This window comes from Notolabrus celidotus, chromosome 1, assembly GCF_009762535.1.
Source record: "Notolabrus celidotus isolate fNotCel1 chromosome 1, fNotCel1.pri, whole genome shotgun sequence".
Lineage (NCBI taxonomy): Eukaryota > Metazoa > Chordata > Actinopteri > Labriformes > Labridae > Notolabrus > Notolabrus celidotus.
This window is the reverse complement of record NC_048272.1, coordinates 34,457,426-34,483,723: the sequence shown is the minus strand read 5'-3', so window position 1 is coordinate 34,483,723 and position 26,298 is coordinate 34,457,426. Positions and strand designations below refer to the sequence as shown.

The 26,298-nt window shown below is 41.1% G+C and overlaps 1 protein-coding gene and 1 long non-coding RNA gene across 5 annotated transcripts in view; both read right to left on the bottom strand.

The window, feature by feature from the left end:
- The window catches only part of fhit (fragile histidine triad diadenosine triphosphatase), a 412,878-nt gene that overhangs the window by 48,791 nt on the left and 337,789 nt on the right, over window positions 1-26,298 (bottom strand). The window lies entirely within an intron of this gene.
- Window positions 5,088-7,404, bottom strand: LOC117817396. Its single transcript, XR_004632145.1, has 2 exons — window positions 7,338-7,404; window positions 5,088-5,338 (listed from the first exon to the last, which is right to left on the bottom strand). It is a non-coding gene; the product is annotated as an uncharacterized LOC117817396 (long non-coding RNA).

Here is a 26,298-nt window from a genome sequence, read left to right as displayed (position 1 = left end):
ATCCATCCATCCATCAAACTGGGACTGGATCTTATCCTGTCTTGATGTTTGATCTTTGTTAATAATAGAACATAGAGTACGGTCTAGACCTGCTCTGTTGGGAAAGTGTCTGAGGACAGGATAAGATCCAGTCCCAGTTTGATTGATTGGTTGGTTGATTGGTTGGTTGGTTGGTTGATTGAGTTTGTTGATGCTTATGCTACATGTTTGTTGAGTCTGCCTAGCGTCTGCGTCGGACAACCCTCCTACGTCTGCGTGCAGCAGTGGACCTTCGGGGCCCCCTGCGCCTGCGAACTGGGCGAGAAGCCTGTCTGCGTCTACGTGGCATTTTTAAAAAAGTGACATCATAGATGAAAATGGCTTTTATTTATAGACTTTCACAACGTTTTCTGATGCATTATCTCCATGGTGACCGTCAAGCCCACCTTCTAACTTGAAAGGAAAACTATGACATCATAAAAGCCAATACTTCAAAGTTAAATCCATATCCAAAATTTCTTCACGGCAACGATCATTGACATCATGAAAGGATTCAAATAGAGGCCATTTACACATTAACATTAACTGTTCGTGTCAAAACCCGGCACAATGCTCTTAGTTTCTAGCGTCACAGTCACTGCTTCTTTCTTTTTCTGTTTCGTATTCTTTGTCTAAAGCTACCAACTCCTCTTATGCCTTAATATCCTTTTTCGTTTGATCTTTCCTCTCCTTGAATAGTCATCTCTCCTCTTGCAGGTCCACTGCTGTAGGAGAGATGTCTAGGCCGCTTCAATAAACATGTAGCATCCATCCATCCATCCATCCATCCATCAAACTGGGACTGGATCTAATCCTGTCTTGATGTTTGATCTTTGTTAATAATAGAACTTAGAGTACAGTCTAGACCTGCTCTGTTGGGAAAGTGTCTGAGGACAGGATAAGATCCAGTCCCAGTTTGAGGGACCGTCATCTCCATGGTGACCGTCAAGCCCACCTTCTAACTTGAAAGGAAAACTATGACATCATAAAAGCCAATATTCCAAAGTTAAATCCACATCCAAAATTTCTTCACGGCAACGATCATTGACATCATGAGAGGATTCAAATAGAGGCAATTTACACATTAACATTAACTGTTCCTGTCAAAACCCGTCACAATGCTTTTAGTTTCTAGCGTCACGGTCACTGCTTCTTTCTTTTTCTGTTTCGTATTCTTTGTCTTAATCTACTAACTCCTCCTACGCCTTTAAATCCTTTTTCGTTTGATCTTTCCTCTCCTTGAGTAGTTGTCTCTCCTCTTGCAGGTCCACTGCTGTAGGAGAGATGTCTAAGCCGCTTCAATAAACATGTAGCATGAGCATCCATCCATCCATCCATCCATCCATCCATCCATCCATCAATCAACCTGGGACCGGATATTATCCTGTCTTGATGTTGGGTCTTTGTTAATAATAGAATATAGAGTACGGTCTAGACCTGCTCTGTTTGGAAAAAGTCTGAGGACAGGATAAGATCCAGTCCCAGTTTGATTGATTGGTTGGTTGGTTGGTTGGTTGATTGAGTTTGTTGATGCTTATGCTACATGTTTGTTGAGTCTGCCTAGCGTCTGCGTCGGACAACCCTCCTACGTCTGCGTGCAGCAGTGGACCTTCGGGGCCCCCTGCGCCTGCGAACTGGGCGAGAAGCCTGTCTGCGTCTACGTGGCATTTTTAAAAAAGTGACATCATAGATGAAAATGGCTTTTATTTATAGACTTTCACAACGTTTTCTGATGCATTATCTCCATGGTGACCGTCAAGCCCACCTTCTAACTTGAAAGGAAAACTATGACATCATAAAAGCCAATATTTCAAAGTTAAATCCACATCCAAAATTTCTTCACGGCAACGATCATTGACATCATGAGAGGATTCAAATAGAGGCCATTTACACATTTACATTAACTGTTCGTGTCAAAACCCGGCACAATGCTCTTAGTTTCTAGCGTCACGGTCACTGCTTCTTTCTTTTTCTGTTTCGTATTCTTTGTCTTAATCTACTAACTCCTCTTATGCCTTAATATCCTTTTTCGTTTGATCTTTCCTCTCCTTGAATAGTTGTCTCTCCTCTTGCAGGTCCACTGCTGTAGGAGAGATGTCTAGGCCGCTTCAATAAACATGTAGCATCCATCCATCCATCCATCCATCCATCCATCCATCCATCCATCCATCCATCCATCAAACTGGGACTGGATCTTATCCTGTCTTGATGTTTGATCTTTGTTAATAATAGAATATAGAGTACGGTCTAGACCTGCTCTGTTGGGAAAGTGTCTGAGGACAGGATAAGATCCAGTCCCAGTTTGATTGATTGGTTGGTTGGTTGGTTGGTTGATTGAGTTTGTTGATGCTTATGCTACATGTTTGTTGAGTCTGCCTAGCGTCTGCGTCGGACAACCCTCCTACGTCTGCGTGCAGCAGTGGACCTTCGGGGCCCCCTGCGCCTGCGAACTGGGCGAGAAGCCTGTCTGCGTCTACGTGGCATTTTTAAAAAAGTGACATCATAGATGAAAATGGCTTTTATTTATAGACTTTCACAACGTTTTCTGATGCATTATCTCCATGGTGACCGTCAAGCCCACCTTCTAACTTGAAAGGAAAACTATGACATCATAAAAGCCAATACTTCAAAGTTAAATCCATATCCAAAATTTCTTCACGGCAACGATCATTGACATCATGAAAGGATTCAAATAGAGGCCATTTACACATTAACATTAACTGTTCGTGTCAAAACCCGGCACAATGCTCTTAGTTTCTAGCGTCACAGTCAGTGCTTCTTTCTTTTTCTGTTTCGTATTCTTTGTCTAAAGCTACCAACTCCTCTTATGCCTTAATATCCTTTTTCGTTTGATCTTTCCTCTCCTTGAATTGTCATCTCGCCTCTTGCAGGTCCACTGCTGTAGGAGAGATGTCTAGGCCGCTTCAATAAACATGTAGCATCCATCCATCCATCCATCCATCCATCAAACTGGGACTGGATCTTATCCTGTCTTGATGTTTGATCTTTGTTAATAATAGAACATAGAGTACAGTCTAGACCTGCTCTGTTGGGAAAGTGTCTGAGGACAGGATAAGATCCAGTCCCAGTTTGAGGGACCCTTATCTCCATGGTGACCGTCAACCCCACCTTCTAACTTCAAAGGAAAACTATGACATCATGAAAGCCAATATTCCAAAGTTAAATCCACATCCAAAATTTCTTCTTGGCAACGATCATTGACATCATGAGAGGATTCAAATAGAGGCCATTTACACATTTACATTAACTGTTCCTGTCAAAACCCGTCACAATGCTCTTAGTTTCTAGCATTACGGTCACTGCTTCTTTCTTTTTCTGTTTCGTAGTGTTTGTCTTAATCTACTAACTCCTCCTACGCCTTTAAATCCTTTTTCGTTTGATCTTTCCTCTCCTTGAATAGTTGTCTCTCCTCTTGCAGGTCCACTGCTGTAGGAGAGATGTCTAGGCCGCTTCAATAAACATGTAGCATGAGCATCCATCCATCCATCCATCCATCCATCCATCCATCCATCCATCCATCCATCCATCAATCAATCAACCTGGGACCGGATATTATCCTGTCTTGATGTTGGGTCTTTGTTAATAATAGAATATAGAGTACGGTCTAGACCTGCTCTGTTTGGGAAGAGTCTGAGGACAGGATAAGATCCAGTCCCAGTTTGATTGATTGGTTGGTTGGTTGGTTGATTGAGTTTGTTGATGCTTATGCTACATGTTTGTTGAGTCTGCCTAGCGTCTGCGTCGGACAACCCTCCTACGTCTGCGTGCAGCAGTGGACCTTCGGGGCCCCCTGCGCCTGCGAACTGGGCGAGAAGCCTGTCTGCGTCTACGTGGCATTTTTAAAAAAGTGACATCATAGATGAAAATGGCTTTTATTTATAGACTTTCACAACGTTTTCTGATGCATTATCTCCATGGTGACCGTCAAGCCCACCTTCTAACTTGAAAGGAAAACTATGACATCATAAAAGCCAATACTTCAAAGTTAAATCCATATCCAAAATTTCTTCACGGCAACGATCATTGACATCATGAAAGGATTCAAATAGAGGCCATTTACACATTAACATTAACTGTTCGTGTCAAAACCCGGCACAATGCTCTTAGTTTCTAGCGTCACAGTCAGTGCTTCTTTCTTTTTCTGTTTCGTATTCTTTGTCTAAAGCTACTAACTCCTCTTATGCCTTAATATCCTTTTTCGTTTGATCTTTCCTCTCCTTGAATAGTTGTCTCTCCTCTTGCAGGTCCACTGCTGTAGGAGAGATGTCTAGGCCGCTTCAATAAACATGTAGCATCCATCCATCCATCCATCCATCCATCCATCCATCAAACTGGGACTGGATCTTATCCTGTCTTGATGTTTGATCTTTGTTAATAATAGAACATAGAGTACAGTCTAGACCTGCTCTGTCGGGAAAGTGTCTGAGGACAGGATAAGATCTAGTCCCAGTTTGAGGGACCGTTATCTCCATGGTGACCGTCAACCCCACCTTCTAACTTGAAAGGAAAACTATGACATCATAAAAGCCAATATTCCAAAGTTAAATCCACATCCAAAATTTCTTCTTGGCAACGATCATTGACATCATGAGAGGATTCAAATAGAGGCCATTTACACATTAACATTAACTGTTCGTGTCAAAACCCGACACAATGCTCTTAGTTTCTAGCGTTACGGTCACTGCTTCTTTCTTTTTCTGTTTCGTAGACTTTGTCTTAATCTACTAACTCCTCCTACGCCTTTAAATCCTTTTTCGTTTGATCTTTCCTCTCCTTGAATAGTTGTCTCTTCTCTTGCAGGTCCACTGCTGTAGGAGAGATGTCTAGGCCGCTTCAATAAATAAACATCCATCCATCCATCCATCCATCCATCCATCCATCCATCAATCAACCTGGGACCGGATATTATCCTGTCTTGATGTTGGGTCTTTGTTAATAATAGAATATAGAGTACGGTCTAGACCTGCTCTGTTTGGAAAAAGTCTGAGGACAGGATAAGATCCAGTCCCAGTTTGATTGATTGGTTGGTTGATTGGTTGGTTGGTTGGTTGATTGAGTTTGTTGATGCTTATGCTACATGTTTGTTGAGTCTGCCTAGCGTCTGCGTCGGACAACCCTCCTACGTCTGCGTGCAGCAGTGGACCTTCGGGGCCCCCTGCGCCTGCGAACTGGGCGAGAAGCCTGTCTGCGTCTACGTGGCATTTTTAAAAAAGTGACATCATAGATGAAAATGGCTTTTATTTATAGACTTTCACAACGTTTTCTGATGCATTATCTCCATGGTGACCGTCAAGCCCACCTTCTAACTTGAAAGGAAAACTATGACATCATAAAAGCCAATATTTCAAAGTTAAATCCATATCCAAAATTTCTTCACGGCAACGATCATTGACATCATGAAAGGATTCAAATAGAGGCCATTTACACATTAACATTAACTGTTCGTGTCAAAACCCGGCACAATGCTCTTAGTTTCTAGCGTCACAGTCACTGCTTCTTTCTTTTTCTGTTTCGTATTCTTTGTCTAAAGCTACCAACTCCTCTTATGCCTTAATATCCTTTTTCGTTTGATCTTTCCTCTCCTTGAATAGTCATCTCTCCTCTTGCAGGTCCACTGCTGTAGGAGAGATGTCTAGGCCGCTTCAATAAACATGTAGCATCCATCCATCCATCCATCCATCCATCCATCCATCAAACTGGGACTGGATCTTATCCTGTCTTGATGTTTGATCTTTGTTAATAATAGAACATAGAGTACAGTCTAGACCTGCTCTGTTGGGAAAGTGTCTGAGGACAGGATAAGATCCAGTCCCAGTTTGAGGGACCCTTATCTCCATGGTGACCGTCAACCCCACCTTCTAACTTCAAAGGAAAACTATGACATCATGAAAGCCAATATTCCAAAGTTAAATCCACATCCAAAATTTCTTCACGGCAACGATCATTGACATCATGAGAGGATTCAAGTAGAGGCAATTTACACATTAACATTAACTGTTTGTGTCAAAACCCGTCACAATGCTTTTAGTTTCTAGCGTCACGGTCACTGCTTCTTTCTTTTTCTGTTTCGTATTCTTTGTCTTAATCTACTAACTCCTCCTACGCCTTTAAATCCTTTTTCGTTTGATCTTTCCTCTCCTTGAGTAGTTGTCTCTCCTCTTGCAGGTCCACTGCTGTAGGAGAGATGTCTAAGCCGCTTCAATAAACATGTAGCATGAGCATCCATCCATCCATCCATCCATCCATCCATCCATCCATCCATCCATCCATCCATCCATCCATCCATCCATCCATCCATCCATCCATCCATCCATCCATCCATCCATCCATCAATCAACCTGGGACCGGATATTATCCTGTCTTGATGTTGGGTCTTTGTTAATAATAGAATATAGAGTACGGTCTAGATCTGCTCTGTTTGGAAAAAGTCTGAGGACAGGATAAGATCCAGTCCCAGTTTGATTGATTGGTTGGTTGGTTGGTTGGTTGATTGAGTTTGTTGATGCTTATGCTACATGTTTGTTGAGTCTGCCTAGCGTCTGCGTCGGACAACCCTCCTACGTCTGCGTGCAGCAGTGGACCTTCGGGGCCCCCTGCGCCTGCGAACTGGGCGAGAAGCCTGTCTGCGTCTACGTGGCATTTTTAAAAAAGTGACATCATAGATGAAAATGGCTTTTATTTATAGACTTTCACAACGTTTTCTGATGCATTATCTCCATGGTGACCGTCAAGCTCACCTTCTAACTTGAAAGGAAAACTATGACATCATAAAAGCCAATATTTCAAAGTTAAATCCACATCCAAAATTTCTTCACGGCAACGATCATTGACATCATGAGAGGATTCAAATAGAGCCCATTTACACATTAACATTAACTGTTTGTGTCAAAACCCGTCACAATGCTTTTAGTTTCTAGCGTCACGGTCACTGCTTCTTTCTTTTTCTGTTTCGTATTCTTTGTCTTAATCTACTAACTCCTCTTATGCCTTAATATCCTTTTTCGTTTGATCTTTCCTCTCCTTGAATAGTTGTCTCTCCTCTTGCAGGTCCACTGCTGTAGGAGAGATGTCTAGGCCGCTTCAATAAACATGTAGCATCCATCCATCCATCCATCCATCCATCCATCCATCCATCAAACTGGGACTGGATCTAATCCTGTCTTGATGTTTGATCTTTGTTAATAATAGAACATAGAGTACAGTCTAGACCTGCTCTGTTTGGGAAAGAGTCTGAGGACAGGATAAGATCCAGTCCCAGTTTGAGGGACCGTCATCTCCATGGTGACAGTCAAGCCCACCTTCTAACTTGAAAGGAAAACTATGACATCATAAAAGCCAATATTTCAAAGTTAAATCCACATCCAAAATTTCTTCAGGGCAACGATCATTGACATCATGAGAGGATTCAAATAGAGGCCATTTACACATTAACATTAACTGTTTGTGTCAAAACCCGGCACAATGCTCTTAGTTTCTAGCGTCACGGTCACTGCTTCTTTCTTTTTCTGTTTCGTATTCTTTGTCTTATGCTACTAACTCCTCCTACGCCTTAATATCCTTTTTCGTTTGATCTTTCCTCTCCTTGAATAGTTTCCTCTCCTCTCGCCCATTACATTTAAAATAGAGATAGACCGATATGTTTTTTTCAGGGCCGATACCGATACCGATTATTAGTAGTCAAGAAGGCGATAACCGATAATTGGAGCCAATATTCATATGCAGTAAAAGGGAAAGTATTGGCGTCAAAATTTTGAGTAATACAAACTCCAATACTTAACTTTTTTTAAATGCCTTTAAGCATATGGCAAGCATATCCATCCATCCATCCATCCATCCAACAGCATTTCAGAATTGCAAAAACAAACTGACTTTCTGGCAGCAAAGTAAAGTGCTGATAAAATCCAAGTAGAGCGTACACCTAATCAGAAGTGAGTGCTCGGGTCGGAATCTTTCAAAATTTGCTTAATCACTTGGTAGAAATGACACGTCTGTAAAAACGGTAGCCTAGCTTGCTATCCATTGCTCCCTGCAGTTTCTTATAGGCTGATTGGCTTTTACCCGTGCTGTGGCTCTGCGTGTAACCAATCAGATGGTGTTGTGAGTGGGACAATGCTGGAGACAGAGTAGTGACAACAGACAGAGGTGCGGCTGCATCAGAGCCGATGATCGGCCTATCCCTAATTTAAAATGTGTGTTTTTGCAATATTTACAAAGCAGCTGTAGATGTTTGTGGGATCAGTGATGTATTAGATCAGAATGTGCAATCAGTCTGAATTAATTATTGATTTTCTTCTTTTCAGTTGATGTTTTTTTTTAATTAGTTGATCAATTAAAAAACATTAATTTGACAGCCCCAACCATTTGTAAACACGAAGGCGGAATACCGTCAGTTTTTGCGTCATCAAACATATTTTTATCGATGATGTTATGAATTCAGGTTGTGTGAGGGATCATTCAGTGAAAACACTCACTATCATGCTGCAGTGTTTGCTCTGAAGCTGACGTATATCACTTTATTTCTCACCAGGGAACAATGATTTTTGCAGACAACCTGTTTTCTGTGCCTCCTACAAAAGACAGACAGCAAAAGGCCCGTTCTCCAAAATGAACTACACCTGCAGAGTTCATGTTTTTGAAGTTCAGATATTACAAACCTTGTCTCACATCCCTGTGTTTACATGGAAAAACATAATTGGTGACCTCCTTTTTGCGCATAGTGTGTGGGTGTTTGTTTTGCAGCAAAGCCTATTCCCATCAAATACTCCTAATTAAATCACAGCTCAAGCGTTGTTGGTACAGACCTGAAACCCCTCCCTGGTGTTTCTAACTCTCTGGAAGTGAAGTGGCAGACAAATGGAGCCGAGGAGTGGAGGAACGAAGGTGACAGGCTGACATCTGAGAACTGACGGCATGTCAGGGAGACTGTTTACAGACCCATAGGAAGTATGACAGCGGAGCAATTCGGCTGACACAACGAGGCAGCCATCGGAGCAACTGTGATGTGATCCATGGGAAACGCTAACAAAATGCTGCCATCTTCTATTTCCACAAAACGCTCCACATGCCTTCATCAGTCAGGTCCTGGCATTCAGCCAGGAACTGAGGCTGCTTTGAGAGACGCCTGAAATTCTTTCGTGGAGCTTCTACTGTGAAGGTCTGGGGATATTATCAAAACAAGAAATATCCTACAGAATCAGCTGCTCTTAGAGTCATTTTAATGCTCAACAATATGATTCACTGTTTAATAACTTAACTACACAGCTGTGTTGAACAACAGATTATGACTGATCAATAACTTCATCCTGGGATGTGCTATTTTCTAAACCACAGCTTTGAGGATGGACTTGTTATGGATACAGCTCTGATGATACACTGGAGGACAAAATGTAATCATTTCAACCCCATAAAGCCTGAACCATCAAATAATTACTAGAAAATTCTAACTATTTGAAAAGGGAGTGTTATTGGACCTTCTGACAAAAAAATAAATCATTATATTAATTAAATAGCAATTTTCATATATGAGTTTTAATTTGTATCATATTTGATACTGAAAAACCTCGAGTGGGTCACTGATCCACAGCTGCTATTTTGGATGTCTTATGTCGCGTTCACACCAGATGCAAACAATCGCGCTATCGCGCAAATACAGACGCGAGAGTATTTTGTGTTTACTCGCTCTATTTGCGCGGGTAAACGAGTACCCAAGACACAGACCCTTCCGCGAGAGGGAGGGGGGTTCCCACAGGGCACTAGTTATGCTAAAGGGGCAGAGCTAACTTCCTACTAAAGTCGATAGCTGACAAAGTTTTTCAGACCTCATCAGATAGTCCTCCTCCCTCTCTGTCCTCATAGTGAGCTCCTGTTTATTGCAGATCCCATAAAAACAGGTGGAGTCACAGAGTTTGGGGAAGCTATACTGAGACAGAATCAAAGTGTTCAATATATTCCAGATGAGTGAATCTCCGCTGAGCCATATTTCGCACCTCACCTCACCGGGTGATGTGCACGCTGATTGGCTATTGTGCTGCTTTGACTTTACATGTAATTAATTTGTGCAAATTATTCTATTTGCGTTTGGTGTGAACACACCATTAGGTGAAGGCCTTCTGGTGCAAGAATGACTCACACCTGGTGGATTATCCATGCACTGCAAGTATCTGATTGTATACATCAGGTTTTTTTGGAAAAAATATATCACACTGATGCTGTAGAGGTCCCAATAAGATGTATCTAATACAAAACACTTGGCTGTAGGAAGGTGTCATATGGACTTAATGCCATTTACTTAGGAAAAAAGAAAGAAAAGATAAAAACAGAAGAGAAATGAATAGAGGTAAAAGAGAGAGATAGTTGGATGACAGAGAGAGAATAATTTCAAAGTAACAAATGTTTAAAAAGTGGCGAATGAGGAAAAAGTCACCAGCCTTTGGCTTTGATTTGAAGTGTTAAGTTTGATGTGAGTAATAATAGCCGATTAAACAGATCATGAGGAGCTTCAACAGTTTATCATTACCATTGAACCAATTCCTTCAACAGAGTCCAGGGACCTTTCATTCATTCAATGTATCAGGAGGAAAAAATTTCCTTTTTACTGACACAATCATTTGAAAGTCTTTTTTTGTGTCAAATCATTCTCTCCTACAGCAAGTGACCGTCTTATGAGTGGAACATTTTACCCCTTTAACGTGATACAAGACCTCCTCTGTCGCGCTTCTGTTGTGCCTTAATGATCCAATCTCTCTCTGATCCCTTACGTGACATACATTAAGTCCTCTGGATTTACCGCCCATTGTGTTCAAGCTGTACAGCTCATTGTTGTTTATTTTTGTTCGGGTTGGTTATGCTTTGTAACCAACAGACAATGTGAGCTTAAACTGCAGAAGCACTTGGGTGTGGCGTAGTTCCATAAAAAGTTTCAGTGAGAGGTACTATGCCAGGCTGAATGGGGCATAAATCACTGCTCTCTATATCAAACTGCACTCACAGCCAGCCAACGTGAAGATGAAGTTTCAGTTGAAACTGCTTGACTAGATATCAGCACATCAGATGTTCCTCTTTCATTGAGGGTAAGTCTACATGAACATATTGACAACGGCGTGGTAATGTGAGGAGACGACAAAGAGCAAGTTTGAGAGTTACAATCTGCAGTGAAATGTTGACAGGCTGCAAAAAGAGTACAACAGTGTGATTGTCTTTTCCATATGCTGTGCTAAATAAGCTCAATACATCCCACTGCCTGTGAAATAATTACCAGTTTCATCTTTGGCAAATGCCATCAACAGGACACTCTGTTGAATGCATTTAAAACCTTGACACCGCCAAGCTTCCCGGGAGGTGGCTCGCTGTGATGCTAAATTGTACGGCCTATCTTTCTGCAGGGACAGATGGTTATCACTGCAAGCAGTGAAACAAACAGAGCCGCCTCAACATGCTACGAAAAAGAGCTGAGAAGGAAAGTGTGATGAAGAAGAAGATGGGATAGATGGAATGAAAAGCTGTGTTTACTGTACTCCATAGAGCAATAGAGAAATATGCTAATAAACCATGACATTATGACCACTGACATGTGAGGTAAATTAACCCTTAACAATGCTACCTCAGTCAGTGGGTGGAACATGTTAGGAACCAATTCCACCAGATCCGTGTCCAGTCCGTCTCCGATCCGTCACAGCACTGGATCTGATTTCTGATACGTTTCTATTCTAGTCAGTGTTTTAACATCCACTGGATCTGCTGCCTTGCGTTCCGGCTGCGTCTCTGATCTGGCAGGTTGGAGCCCTCTGGATCAGATACACAAGACTTCTATTTTTGCCGGATGCTGATGCACGATGCATCAAGCTCAACAGAGCAGATGGAGCAGGACAGGAAGTCAGGCACCAAAACAAAATGAAAAAGAAACGGTTAATCATCAGAATAAAACACTCTGGGCCTGATCTACTACGATCTCAAATAATGAGCACTATATTGTTGTGCAAACTAAAACATTGCACGTGCTATTTCTGGCCGTGTTGTGGGTGACCTACCATGACTGCATGCGCAAATGATAACAAGTGCAAAAGTGGTGCGAACCGCTCTATTTTAATGAGGATTTTGCGTGTGCTACCGGCTGTCACCATGGAGAGTTTGAGAGAGCAGAGTGGCCGCAAACGAAGAATGAAGTTTGAAGCCATGGAGTTGGAGGTCTTGGTGGAGGAGGTGCGCTATCTGCGATGGTGCGCTGGAATGATCCAGTTGCAAGAAAATTCTTGCCACAGTGATCGCAACCATTTGTGCATAACGCTGTGCCAGTTTGCACCTGCCTTTCAAAAGTGCAAAATATAGATGCAAAGACACTGCCCGCTATCTGCTTCAGGTTTGATAAATCACACTGCGTGTGCTAAATGATTACGTTTGCATCTCCTACTCCCAGTATTTTGCGCGTTCTGATAATCTGCATGTATTCTGCATATTCATGAAGGCAAACACACTTAATGGATTACGAGTGCTATTTTGCTCATTTGACAGACGCAATCCTCGGTGCTCCCGGTTGTACATCAGCTTTGTGTGCACTATCAAGTTTGCACATGTTTTTATACACGCAAACCTTTAGTAGATTGGGCCCTCTGTGTTATCACCAGATCAAATTTCACTTACCTACAACAACAATCCGTCATGATGAGTGGAGCCAGGCCTGGAGTCAAGACGTCAGAGGTTTTCAGAGGACCATAAAGACAACAAGGATAAGGAGAGGAGGAGGGGAATCCTTGATTCAGTAATTACAGAGGGAAAACCTCGGTCACATGACTCCGGCTGTCAGGCGGTCCAGCTCTGGGCTGCGTTCTGAGACACAATCAGTGGGTGTTGTCTGATGAGAGAGCATGGAGCCCGACTGCAGTGGATCGGAGACGGACCGCACAAGGATCTGGTGGAAGTCCAATGTTAGGAGGCAAGCGAACATTTTGCCCTTAAAGTTAATGTGACTGAAGCATGAAAAATGGGCAAGGGAAGGCTGTGAGGACAAGGAACAAACTGTGATGGCTTGATGATTGAGCATCTCCAAAATAGCAGCTTTTGTTGGGTGTTCCTGGTCTGCAGTGATCAGGGCCGACCAAAGGCCCATGGCACTGACATGACGAGAGGGGCCTGCAAAAATACTGAGCAGGTGATCATGATGTTATCATCATGTTGTGGCTGATTGAAGTGTTGTTGTAAGTGTTATACTCCAAGTCTTGTGTTTTTTGACAGCACCTGCACATACAGTACACATCCACAACTCTGAACTGAACTTTAGAGAGTTGGTGTAATGTAGAAACCTAAATACATTTCTTAAATTGAAAAGAGAAAGCACTTCTCAGCAATGACTCAATGTATGTCCATTCTTCTCCTACATTGGAGTTAGTACAATTGTCCTTGCTGATTAACCGGTACTTCTGCCACTGCAGAAGATATCAGGATCAAACTGTAATTTAAAAAGGATAATTCGACTTTTGAATTCAGATATTTGCTTTTATGCTCTTTTTTCAAATCAACATTTAAAACCGATGAAGGGTTTGCATTCTTGCCTTTTATTGACTCTGTTATTTCCCTGTCCTTGACAAATTCAACATTCACTCTAAATAATTCAAAATAAATGATAACCAGACTTTCTTTTTCTGACTGAGGGAATGAATGCAACAATGACTCAACATTTGGATGAAAATCAAAGAGATGCATTTTTTATATTTGCTGCAATGTATTATTTTATTACTGTGCACCCTCTCCACTCATCAGATTGGTCAAAGGAAATTATGGTCCTTTAGTTAATGGTTGGCCATCATCTGAATGACTTTTTGTCATTCAGATGATGGGTCTTTTTGTTAGCAACAGTGTGGAAGAAGCAGTCATCTGGTCCTTTCCCAGAGAGATTGGAGTGAAATGATGAATTACATTTATTTCTGATACAAAAGTTTCCTGTTAGAAGAAGACAAATAGCAGCCTGTCATGATGAAAGAAATGATGATCCAACATTTAGTCCCAACCAACCACGCTAAAAAAAAACCCAGAAGACCTGATCCCTGTCTCTGCTCCCGTAAAAGCACACGCACTACTGATGATAAATCAGAACCCAACAATGACAAAAAACATCTTTTTTTTTTATTATCACTCAGTTTAAGAAGAGCAGCCAATGATTAGATCAAATGAAGAACACTATCAGACAGTATCACACACTGTGATAGCTCGGAGATGGAGACAGAGAGCAGGAGAATTGAGACACTACATTTCATTGCCGGGTCAGTGTCAGTGGTGCGCTGAGATGTGGCTGCAGAAAATGGAATGGATAGAGACGGGGGATAGGAGGAATCGATTGAGAAAGTTACAGAGTGGAATGAAACATTATTATCCGAAAGCTAAATAAGTGAGAGTCATTTTCCTTCGGCACTTGCGGGACTTTCCACTGAAGAGGGCAACAGCAGGTGGAAGTGTACTGATAATAAAGATTTGACTGAGCACAAAACTAATCTGTGCATTAGTTAGTCTGCAGGTTCAATTCTAAAAGAGCAGAGGCATGAAGTGGAATGAAGACGGACAATCTGATGTGTATGTATCAATAGAGATTGGATTACATTACACTCTAGTTAAAGGCTTAACCATAGAGTCAATACTCATCAACTTGCCAGTGATGTACATTTGGTGAGGACATTAACTGACTACTGTCTCTGGGTGTGAAACATATTCTGTATAGTATGCTCTAGGGCCGCATTTCCAATCCTGCCTTTTTTGTCAAATTGGCATTTTTTTCCCATTGTAACATAACACGGTTACTTTTTCAAAATGCATGTAGTGTCTGTTGCCTTTGCAGAAGCCTCTGAATGTAGCCTGACCCCCAATGTAAACAGGATGCACCGCGTTACAGCCGATACGTTCCCATTCTAGTCAATGGAGCCTGCCTGAGTCTATTTTTGATGGTGCCCGCGCCCAGTACGCATCAAGCTCAACAGAGAAGATCAACCTGGACAGGAAGTCAGGCACAAGGATCACATGCAACATCCGCTCAATTTCAAAATAAAACGCCATCTACGGACTTCCGACCGTTTAAAAGATCCATGTTGACCACAACAGGACTTTCAGATAATAACTGTGTCAGAAGGTAACAGGACAACAAAGTAGAGCAGAAATATTAATATCAAACTAATCTAAACCCACAAAAACTAAACTTTATAGTTTTGCAGCATACTCAACAATAATACAAGAACGGAAGTAACAAAATACTATCCAAATGATTCAACCACAGAAAGGCTCTGTAACCTGTTGTTTGTATGTTGTTCTCTCTATACTGGACTCAGCTGATCCTAGCTGCTCTGAGCTGCTCTGAGCTGCGCCACGCTTCAAATATGCGTCCTGTGTAGCACGAAGAGCACCTTCGGACAGATCAAACCCATGGCGCTGATGGAACGCGCTCCCTGTATAAATTGGAGGTGATTAGCACCGTCTCAAAAATGTAACTATTAGTTGAAATGACGTAGACCGCACGCCCTGATTGATCCACTGGGTATTATCACATTTTCAGAATCGCCCTTCATAGGCCATACATTAGATCTCCTCTAATGTCTCCTCTCGTTTCTTCTTTGCAATAATTGCAACATGATCAACTGCTACTCCAATCTCAACACAATATGCTCAGATAATGAGAGTTGCCACATCTTCCTGTTTAGGTTGTATTAAGCGATTATCACTTGGGCCCTTTTTATAAAGTGTTGGTGATTACTCCATGTATGGCTCTTGCAGTTGCAGAGGTTCTATCTCTATTTGAAACTTGGTGGTTAATGAATTTTATTGACTCGGATTGAATGTTGGGCCACTACATAAAACAAGAAAGAGTGCAGTCTTTAGACCTGCTCTGTTTGTTCAGTCTCTTAAGATAACATTTGTTACGAATGTGTGCTACCAAAATAGAAATAGATTCACTGATTGATAAGAATGGAGAAACAATGGGGTGCTGGTGGACTCTAGGCCGTCTAAGCACCCCATAGAGGCTATAGTCCTCGTCGCAGAGGTCGCCAGTCCGACTCCCGGCCTTGACCATCTGCTGCATGTCTTCCTGCACTCTCTACTCCCATGTTTCCTGTCTATCTTCAGCTGTCCTGTCAATAAAGGAAGAAAAGTCCCAAAAATTTTGCTTTAAAAATAAAGAATGGTGCAACAATAAAACTCTAAGCGGTAACACACATGCCTCATTTAGATGACATCATGAAGCCCATACATATATAAATTGATGTCCAAAGTAGCTGCTGTGAGCATCAACCAAATACAGGTTTATATTTTCACCCATCATTGACCTTACTTAAAACTACTGTGTATTATATCATAATTTGTATCCACATTCAATTAAACTTCCACATACAGTAGTGAACCTGGATAAGATGTGTAATATAAGTGATGGAGATTAAAGGACAGAGATAGATAATCACGTTTAAATAAACCAGAGTTCTTCCACATTGAGAGCACCTTTTTCCTTGTGTAATTTCTGTGTTCCTCTTGAATGTGTGAAAGCCTTCAGTGCTCTAGGACTATAAGGCACATACTGGTTGAACTGATATAATGGTCATATCTTCACAGACTACCCTGAACTGGAACTGTTGTGGAAAAAATGCAAATAGTACATTGAGGAAAAAGTCATAATTATTATTCATGTTGTGCCTCAGTGTATATTAAATGATCAGAACAGACACACAGAAAGATGGATTGCACAAGGCGACTTCAGAATCAGCATTCTTATTATCAGGGGGTCCAAACTGAATGTTTGCAGCAATTACTCTCTCCTAGACAGTATGGTGTTTATCTGATTGCCAGACAGATTCATTACCTTCTCTACAATGGGCATAGGAAAGCATAAAAAACAGGTCAGCTGTGATTAAATTCTCAAGGCCTATTTGGGTCAAAACTGAATCAAGGCAGCACTGCTGCCACAGTCATGGATATCAAGCAAGGACGAGATAAAAAATCATTACTTATTAATTCTGAAATATAAGCAGCAGGTGTACTATCTCCTACTAATAATTACCACTCATGTTTTGAGGACTTTGCAGTAATAACTGTGCTGTAGCAGCCAATTCAGGTGCTCGAAGTTAGATAAGGAAATCTGTGTAAAATCAAAGGCAGGTAGCTGTGCTGTGTTTTTTAAAAACTCAAGTGCAACACAGATGGTGAAAGAAAAGCTGCTCACTGGCCAAGTTACTGTTCTTTGTGTTTAGAAACAGAGTTCAATGAAAACCATCCCGTCTGTGTCTGTAGGATTTGGGAGAAATATATAAGTATATCCACTTTGCATTAAGAATAATACAGTCAAATTAAACTTCACTCACTGCCTTGATGAATATTAACCCCTGCATCCAATGTGTTATGAGCAGCAGTTGCAGAAGCAGCACTTAAAAGCAGATATACTGACAATGTTACGAGGGGGTGTGTCTTTGAATTCCTATCAAAGCCAAATGAACTATAAATGATGGTGCTGTAAGACAACCCTGAATCAGTACTGTATGCCCAAGCCAACAGTGTAAGTGCAGGAGGTGATGATGTTTCAAGGATCAGCAAGGCCAAAGGGATTAGACAGTTCATTAGTGCTTTAGTGAATTCTGCTTATTGCAGCATCACATCTGGTTTGATCCCACATGTCACTGAGCAGTTTTTACCTATACTTTTAGAATGAGACTGTTAACAAATGTTTTGACAATAAATGGTCATCATAAACTTTTTTATATGACGAAGACGAGCCGATGACAAGCGAAAAATACGTACAAACTCAGACATACGCAAGTTTCTTTTTCCTTGATAAGACAGGACGAGATGAAACAAGGGTAAGATGTTGGTGGTCGATGGTTGGACATTCAGACTCAATGATATATTCCCCCACTGTCAGAGCCTTGATGTATCCGTATTGGTCATATACAGAACATATTTAATAAAATGTTTCACAATTTGATCAACTTTGAATCATCTCTTCAGCTCTTGTGCTGTTACAGGGTAGTGAGGCTTTATTTAGTCTTTTGGCCTGGCTGGATTTGTTTTCTTTCCATCTTCTCATATATTTTTCGTGGTGACGATTAGCCTCGTGGTTTCTCATATTACTCGTATTCCCCGATGTGTAGGACACCACATTCTGGTTTGGCACCATTGTTTGCATATAGTTTTGTTATTTTTTCTGTCAACTTTTCATCGTTCTCATTTCTTCACACAGGGAAGCAAAATGTTTCTGCATGTCAGATTTAAAAGCTACTGGCTACAATTTCAAAATCATGTCTATTCTCCTTGGCTACTAACGTTGGTGTCCGCCATTTTCTCGAGCAGAACACAAAGAATGATGGGTAGCTATGTGGTTCCTACTTCCCTCCACTCTTCTCCACTGCAGCCAAATTAAAACTACACTTTTTGCATGGAGGACCTATAGTTTCATATCCTCACAGGTCCACGATGGTATCAGGACAGTTTTATTCTAGCAATATCACAAAATTGACAATAACATAACATCCTTACTGAAAATTGGTCAATGCAAAATAAATGAGTTTTGATGCAATACGCTACTTTTCTCATCAAATATCTCCTTCAAAAACAAAACACTTACTATATTTTGGAGTATAATGATGAAGTGAGTAATAGTTTCAGACACTCATGTCCCCCTTATGTTTAACATTGTATGAGTAGCCTATGTATAAATGTAATCTTGATTAGGTTGTATATTTTCAACTCTTTAAAGAACAATAACATCAGTGTTCCTGACATAGATGTCTAACCAACTGCAAAGCAAAAGAAAGAGCCCCACTTTGAACATCTAGCAGCAGAAAACAACATCATTATAACATAAAATCAGGAGCTGACATCGTGCTCCACCATCAAAAACTGGCACAAATGTAATTGAGTAGTCAGTTTTCCCACAGGAGGCAGAGTGTAGAGAACAGTGATGGGCCTGGACTCTCTCCGACACTCTTCTCTGATTAATTCCCCAGCTTGGAATAACCTCTGGTCCGTCACATGAGCTGCTTGTTGCCTCTGCAGGGCTCTCGCCACACAAAGACGTTTGGCCATTAATGACGACATCATGTCTATCATCACTCGTCACGGCTTTGAGATGAGATGAGCTGGAAAGTCACGCTGATAAAGGCAGTAACAAGCTTAAAGGAGCTTAAGTGGCATCTTCATTTAAAAAGGCCGGCATTTTGATTAAACATTGAAATGTTCATCAAAGTAACAGACACTCAGTGTCACATCAGTGTTTCCATTGGTTAAGAAGATTCAGTTGCACTCACATGTAAGGGAGGTACGCACAACACTGGATTACCAGTTTATCAGCAGCTGCTTTCTAGGAATAATAATAATCTCATTTAACAGGGTCTCTAATTAATCTGTATGAACATTTTAAAGCAGGTTTGCTTTGTTACCTCCTAAAGTTACGGTCTTCTTTTCATAATTTATTTGAGTTAGTAAATGTGTTTCTGTGCTCAGCTGCTGTTGAGTGATAATGATTTTGACCTTGCTGGAGACCTGCTAACTAGATTTGAATACAGTCATGTAAAGTTGGAAGGAAAGTGGATTTTATCCACTTAACCACACACTGCCTTTTAGTGCCACTATGAACTCACCTGGTAATTGTAATGAGACAGGGATTTGGTGATAAGAAGTAAAACATGACCTTAAACCCTCATATGCCATTTAGAGTCCATCCTGCTGACCACGTTGGCTGTATTAAGCTCTTGTGACTCCAAGTATTGTTTCTCTGAAAAGCAAATGAGCCTCAGAGGAAGTGTAGCTCTTCAAACAGCAAAACACGGACAAAGATCAGTCCTCAGACCAAAGGCTACCGGCTTCTTTCTCTCTCGGTCTATAAAAGGTCAAAACACTTAGTGTGCTGAAAATCCATTGACCTTTCTGAGGTGTTGTGCTTTCAGCACAGGAGGAACTTCAGCTCTATTGTAAAGAAAATAAAGTTCCTCAGGTAAATAAGTCCCAAGGACACAATTTACACGGCATCCACTCCACGAGTGAAGGCCACAGTGGGTTGTTACTTTTCCTCAACACACTCAACAGCAGTGACGCATTATGTGTTGCGTGTCTCACCATAAAAGCGTGACAATCCCTCACATGACCAGCTTTGTTTAACGTTGGTGCTTTTTAAAAACTCTGAAATCCAAGGTCATGTTACAAGTTTTGCTCGACCCTGAATTTGGATTTTGCATAAAAAACGATTTTCTTTGTTAGGAGCAGAAATAAACCTCAAGCCTTAAGGCTGATTTATACTTCTGCGTCGAATCGAAGGCGTAGCCTACGCCGTAGGTCCGCGTAGCTCCCGTACCTACACAGAGGCCTACGCACGTAGCTGACGTGCATCTCCTCCAAAATGTAACTACGCGTAGAGCCGACGCGGACCGCAAGCTCTGTGATTGGTCCGCTCGACGGCTTTGTCTTTCCCGCATTCACAGCACTTCCGGGATCCCGGACATCGGCCACACATCGGCCGTATATTTCATCTCCTCCTCTCTATTCTTCATGTAATCATGTCTGTATGATAAACAGCAACATGTATCAGCTGTAGATTAACATAACACGCTCTGAATCGATGTGGAAAAGTAAACCGAGATCGTAGCAGGACCGGAAGCAGGCGGCCGGCTATCAAAGAGACCACACTGCCCTCAAGCGTTTCAGAGGAGAATTGCTGTGCGACACGGACACATCGACGCAGAAGTATGTGGGGCTCATGTCCGCATCAGCCCCTGCTGCGTAGGGGCGACGCAGAAGTATAAATCAGCCTTTACATGAGACTTTCTTTGATGGTTGACTGATTATTGCTTTTCTGTGTGAACTTCGATATTAAGCACAATAATTCAAACTTCTTCACTTTTGCCTGATGGACACTTTAGCAGCCATTGAATTATGTTTTTTATGATTTTAATTTCTTAATTTCACTCATTCATTAAATGTATTTGTATTGACAATACATCTCTATTCATTGGGCAGGAGTATTTTTCCTTCACACTGCATCTGTTGGCACAATGAAATTCTTGGCGATCACCTCTAATTATGTTTTGACGTCCATCCTATGTGACCTTTAGAATGAGTCATTTCACCGCGAGCATACAGCATTTTAAATTGATGGAGTGTGGAGAAGAATGATTGAAAGAGCAAAATAATGTAATCTCTGGGCCACTCTCTCTGTGTGTCGCTGGATCTCACTCCTACACACTCATGCATACATGTGCTGTGTCACTTTCTGACATTACTGCCTGTGAGTATTGTCTTTTATGGTCTGTTGTTGAATATTGTCACACGATAAAGCACCACAAGGAAGGTTTGTTTTGAAAAGACAAGTGCAACATGTAGAACAAGTGGAGAACATCAAAAGCAAATACTTGATATCTCGGATTAGAGATGTATGAAGGTAATCAGTATGATGAAGGGACTATTTTATTATTATATATCATCCTTAAAAACATATTTCTTACAGATAAAAACAACCAATAAAGTTGCTTTTGTTTAATTATTAACAAGCACACATTCTGACAGTGTCAGTATCTGATCCGCCATTAAGCACAGAGAAGAAGAGCAACAAGTCTAGTACTCTGACGTGAGAGTAAACATGGCGTCACCAGTGTGGATGTTTTTCACTGTCTCACAAGATAACATGATTGCAATTTGCAAGACGTGCGCTGCAAGAAAGAAATCCTCAGGTTTTAACACAAGTCACATAAAAGTCATCATTGCAACTTGTGTATGCAGGAATACAAAGCGGTAGTAGCCACAGCTAGCATTAAAACAGAGTGCTGAATTGATTAGAATTTACAGCGCTTGATGACCCACTTTTATTCAAGGTAGCAGACCAAGGATTTCACCGTATAATGGTGTATTTGAAACAGTATCCCAAGTAGCAGCTACTTTGCAGAGGTACTACCTGCCCTGTATGATTTGATCTCTACACACATTCACAGTCTGATCCATAACAATATCTCTGACAAAAGTTTGACCACTGGCTTCTGATGTTAGTCCAGTGTGTGTGCTAAGTTTGACATGACTTTAAAATTAAAAAGACACATTACACATACAGCAACATAAATCTGCATAACTTTTAAGACCATGTTTATGCAATATAAGTTGGTTTCTTATCGTCAAGTTTGATTCCGCAGTTTGACTAATCATTTAATTTGAATTCTTGGGCGACGTACTCTGTAAAAGCCGAAGTATGTTGGCTGCAAGTTCTTTATGTACTTTGTTAAAGTTAAAAAAGGGCTTAGAATTTTTGTATTACTTTATTAAAGTAAGTGGTGTTAACAATATTGGTTTCAGTAAAAATTTGCTTAGTATAGAGTGTTATCATTGTGGCCATCAGGAGCAGGAAATTATTGCTATAGTGGCTTTAAATCTCCACATGACTCATCCCTTTCTCTGATTGTGTACGTTATTATTGGATAAATGCATGGCTCACGGTAATGTACATGATCCTCTATGAGTAGATATTTGGAACATTAGCATTCCCGCATGCAGCATTTTTCAAGAAACATTAATTTTGAGACAAAGTAGTCTTTTGGTCATGTTCTATGTTGTGTAAAGCAATATTACTTTCTTGCACTAATGTTTGAACTACATGCCTGATTTTGTTTCATTGTAAATGAAGTTTTGCCCTCTGAAGGTGACTTTTAATCTGTTCACCCATGGATTATAAGGCTGTATGCAGTTATCTGTAAACGTAAAGATAACTGCTGCTACAAAGGGTTTGGGGGATTTCTCAACATTCATACACACTGAGACAGAATACAACCGCAAAGCTACAATGTGAATGTGTTTTTAAATTCTGTTTTCACATCTTACTGCTTCATGATGATGAGCTTGGAAATCAAATCAACACCTCAAGATGCAGTGTCAGTGTCACTGATCATCTCCCTGTAATACTGGGAGAATTATACTCTGTCTGAGTCACTCTGTTATTGAAAAAACACATTCTCCAGGTACCTGTGGGTGACAACCTTGGACTGTGTGAAAACATGGAGGGCACAACATCTCCCCCAAAAGTGAGGCCCAAACTTTACGAGCTCCTCCTGTTGACTGGTTGCAGTACATTTCGTAAAGTCTCCTATAACAGATTAATTAGGGGTCAAACTATAAACGTAAAGTACATATTGAATATTTTTTCCAGAACATGGTTTCCGACACGGCAGCTAGTTCTTAACGCGCTCATTTGAAAGTGTTCACTCTCCAGAGAAGCTCTTTGACAAACTCTCTGGTCTTTACCGGATTAGCAGAAAGCAGGAGGACTGGTGAAAGAAAATGTGTTGATTACTAACACAAGAGACACTAACATTTATATGACGGTAAGTGTCTGCTTCAAACCAAGACAATAATCAGTTTTATCTGTGAGTAAATAATCAATTAAATAATCAATCTTTATTTATACAGCGCCAAATCGCAACAAACGTGATCTGAAGATTCTTTCCAAACAGAGCAGGTCTAGACCATACTCTATGTTCTATTATTAACAAAGACGCAACATCAAGACAGGATAAGATCCAGTCCCATCTTACAGACAGGACTCGGCCTGATCTCATCTTAATCCACCATGAGCAGAGCACTTAGCAGCATTTAGCAAGTTACAGTGGCAAGGACAAACTTCCTTTAACAGGCAGAAACCTCCAGCAGGACCAGACTCATGTTAGACACACATCTGCTGAGACCGAGTTGGAGAGAGGGATATAGGGATATAGGGAGATGAAGAGAGAGAGAGATGATAGTGGTGACACGGAGAGTAGTAGTTGTAGCAACTGGAGTCTGACATCCACATCAGCAGGTCATCTACGGCAGAGATACAGAGGAACCTAAGAGACAAGGGAGCTCAGGGACTCCAGAAAGGTCTATGGTTAGAGTTAAATGTGTGTTTTATCAGAGGAAGCGCAATAAGTCCAGCATCCATTGAGGTGACATTTTGGCTTCACTTCTGACAGTGGTAGGAGATGGATGCACACTAATCATGTTAACATTCAGTCACTGGTGACAATATGTTTACAGATGATGACAGATAAGCTGTGATACTTCTTTTTTTTAGCAGTTTAAACCTTGCATCAATCAGACAGATGACTACATATGGCAGACCTTTTATTGGAAGCTGACTCAGGCATTTTCTAAACAAGTCAAATAATCATACCATGTCCACTCCCTCAACAAGCACGGTAAACTAAGTCTGCAACTACTGGACAGATTGATATGCAACTTGATGCATTTTTTTTTCAACCAGAGGATGACCAAAAATTAAATAAAGAACTCCCAAACTCTTCTTTCATCAGACTGGCATTGCTCCACTATTAGAAACACTAATAGTTTGTAAACTGCTGCCCCACCCATAGTCCAAAGGAAATAGATCCTTATATTTTTGTCAATCCTATTTGGCAACCTCCAGGGCTGCTAACAAAAGAAAATTATTTTCCATTGACACCCATTTTCCCAATTTCAAGGCACACGTCTGACTGCTCCTTTCTCTTAGAAATGCTTAAAACAATGTTCCCCATAGTTAAACTCTGCTGTCTGTGATTACATTGTTCTGCCCTTTAAAGGCTCCCATAGGGAACTGGAAATAACTGGTGAGTATCACTTCTGTTCTGTAAGATGCTGTATTGGATAACTGGTGTGCATGTCTCCATAATTATCTATAACAAATAATGATAAAAGGATGTATAATTAGTAAAACAAAGAAATGTACAGCTGGGGGTTGATGGTTAGATCTCCACTACAATTTGTACAAATGTTGAAGTGTCTTCAGTGTGAAATGACAAGCTACGTAAAATCAGCTGGAGCATGAAATGTCTGAAACAGGGCTCCTGATTTTGCCTCTTTTTCTTGTGGTTTCAAAGGACTAAAATTAATATTGTATAGAAAAAGGGACAGACATTCTGGGAACAAAAGGAAGACACAAACAAGGCTTCCAAAGCGAGTATGATGCACTGTGACAGCTCTTTTTGGGCAAGGTGACACTGTAAAGAAAATAGAATGTGTCATGTGGTATATCAGAGAGAGACAGAGATACCAAAAGAGAGACAGAGGGAGACAGAGGAAGAGACAGGGAGATGGAGCAAACACAGAAAGAGATAGCTACAGCAGTGTTTAGCTGCTGCTGACTCTACTCTCTATCACAGAGCTGCTGTCAGCCCACAAGATCCACTGAGCAGCCGAGGCCTCCTGCGCTTCACTTCATCTAAATAAAATGACAATACAACCGCACTCCCGAGTCCTATCCCTTCTCTTTACGGCGATAAACAGCCCGCTCACTGTGGCTTCACTGTCATGCACTATCTGCATCTGATAAAGCGGTGGACTTCCTCGCCTGGCAGCGGGGGCGGAAGTAATAAATTGCTTTTTACCAGTCACACTGCGAGGAGCTGATTCCTGAAGCTCACTTTGTTATTGACTTTTATTCAAGTATATTGTGACAAGTGTATTTGACCCTATTGAACTGTAATTTATATCCACAGTGGTTATGTTCACTTATCATAAGTCACTCTTTGAAAATTGCCTGAAAAGACTCAGAAATTTAGTTTAGGAATTTAGAAAGGACGACATGACTTTTACAGCAGTGATACATTAGACTACATGCACACTGCAGACTACATTGACCCAAAGCTCATCTCATCTGATTTTTACATCACTGAAAAGGACGTGTCACAATCTGATCTCTCATAAATGATTATGCCCACCTTCATACGAGGTCCTAAATCAGGTACAGGTCAGACCTTTTGCAACAAGACCTCAATCCGAACATCCAGGTTTGATGACGTGAGACTTTGACGTAATTTTTGAGCAACACACGTGACAGAGGACGTGTCAGGCCATGCAGCAATTTGTCTTCAATAAGTCGTAATTAAAGTTTGACCTCCTCTTCCTCTTCCTCTTCCTCACTACCATCTGCTCACTCTTCTTCACTGTAAATCAAATTCAACATGAAACCATAAACCACCATAAACCACATGTTTAATTCTATAAACAAGGATCTGCATGTGACGTCTGTGTGTGCGCAGGTCGGTTCAGGACCATGACTAGCTCACATGGCGATCTGATAGAAGCCACATTTTAAAAGTAATATGAACAACTCAACAAAAAATCAAATCCGAGCAACGAATCCGCATTTAGCGTTTGATGTTTTATCTGTAAGTTAAACATGTTTTTTGATTTGAGGATGGGATGCAACGTCCGCCCACGGCTACACCAACCAGATCGCCTCTGCACTACCAGGGCAATGTGTCAGTTCCCATCGAGATGGTATTATGGCTTCAC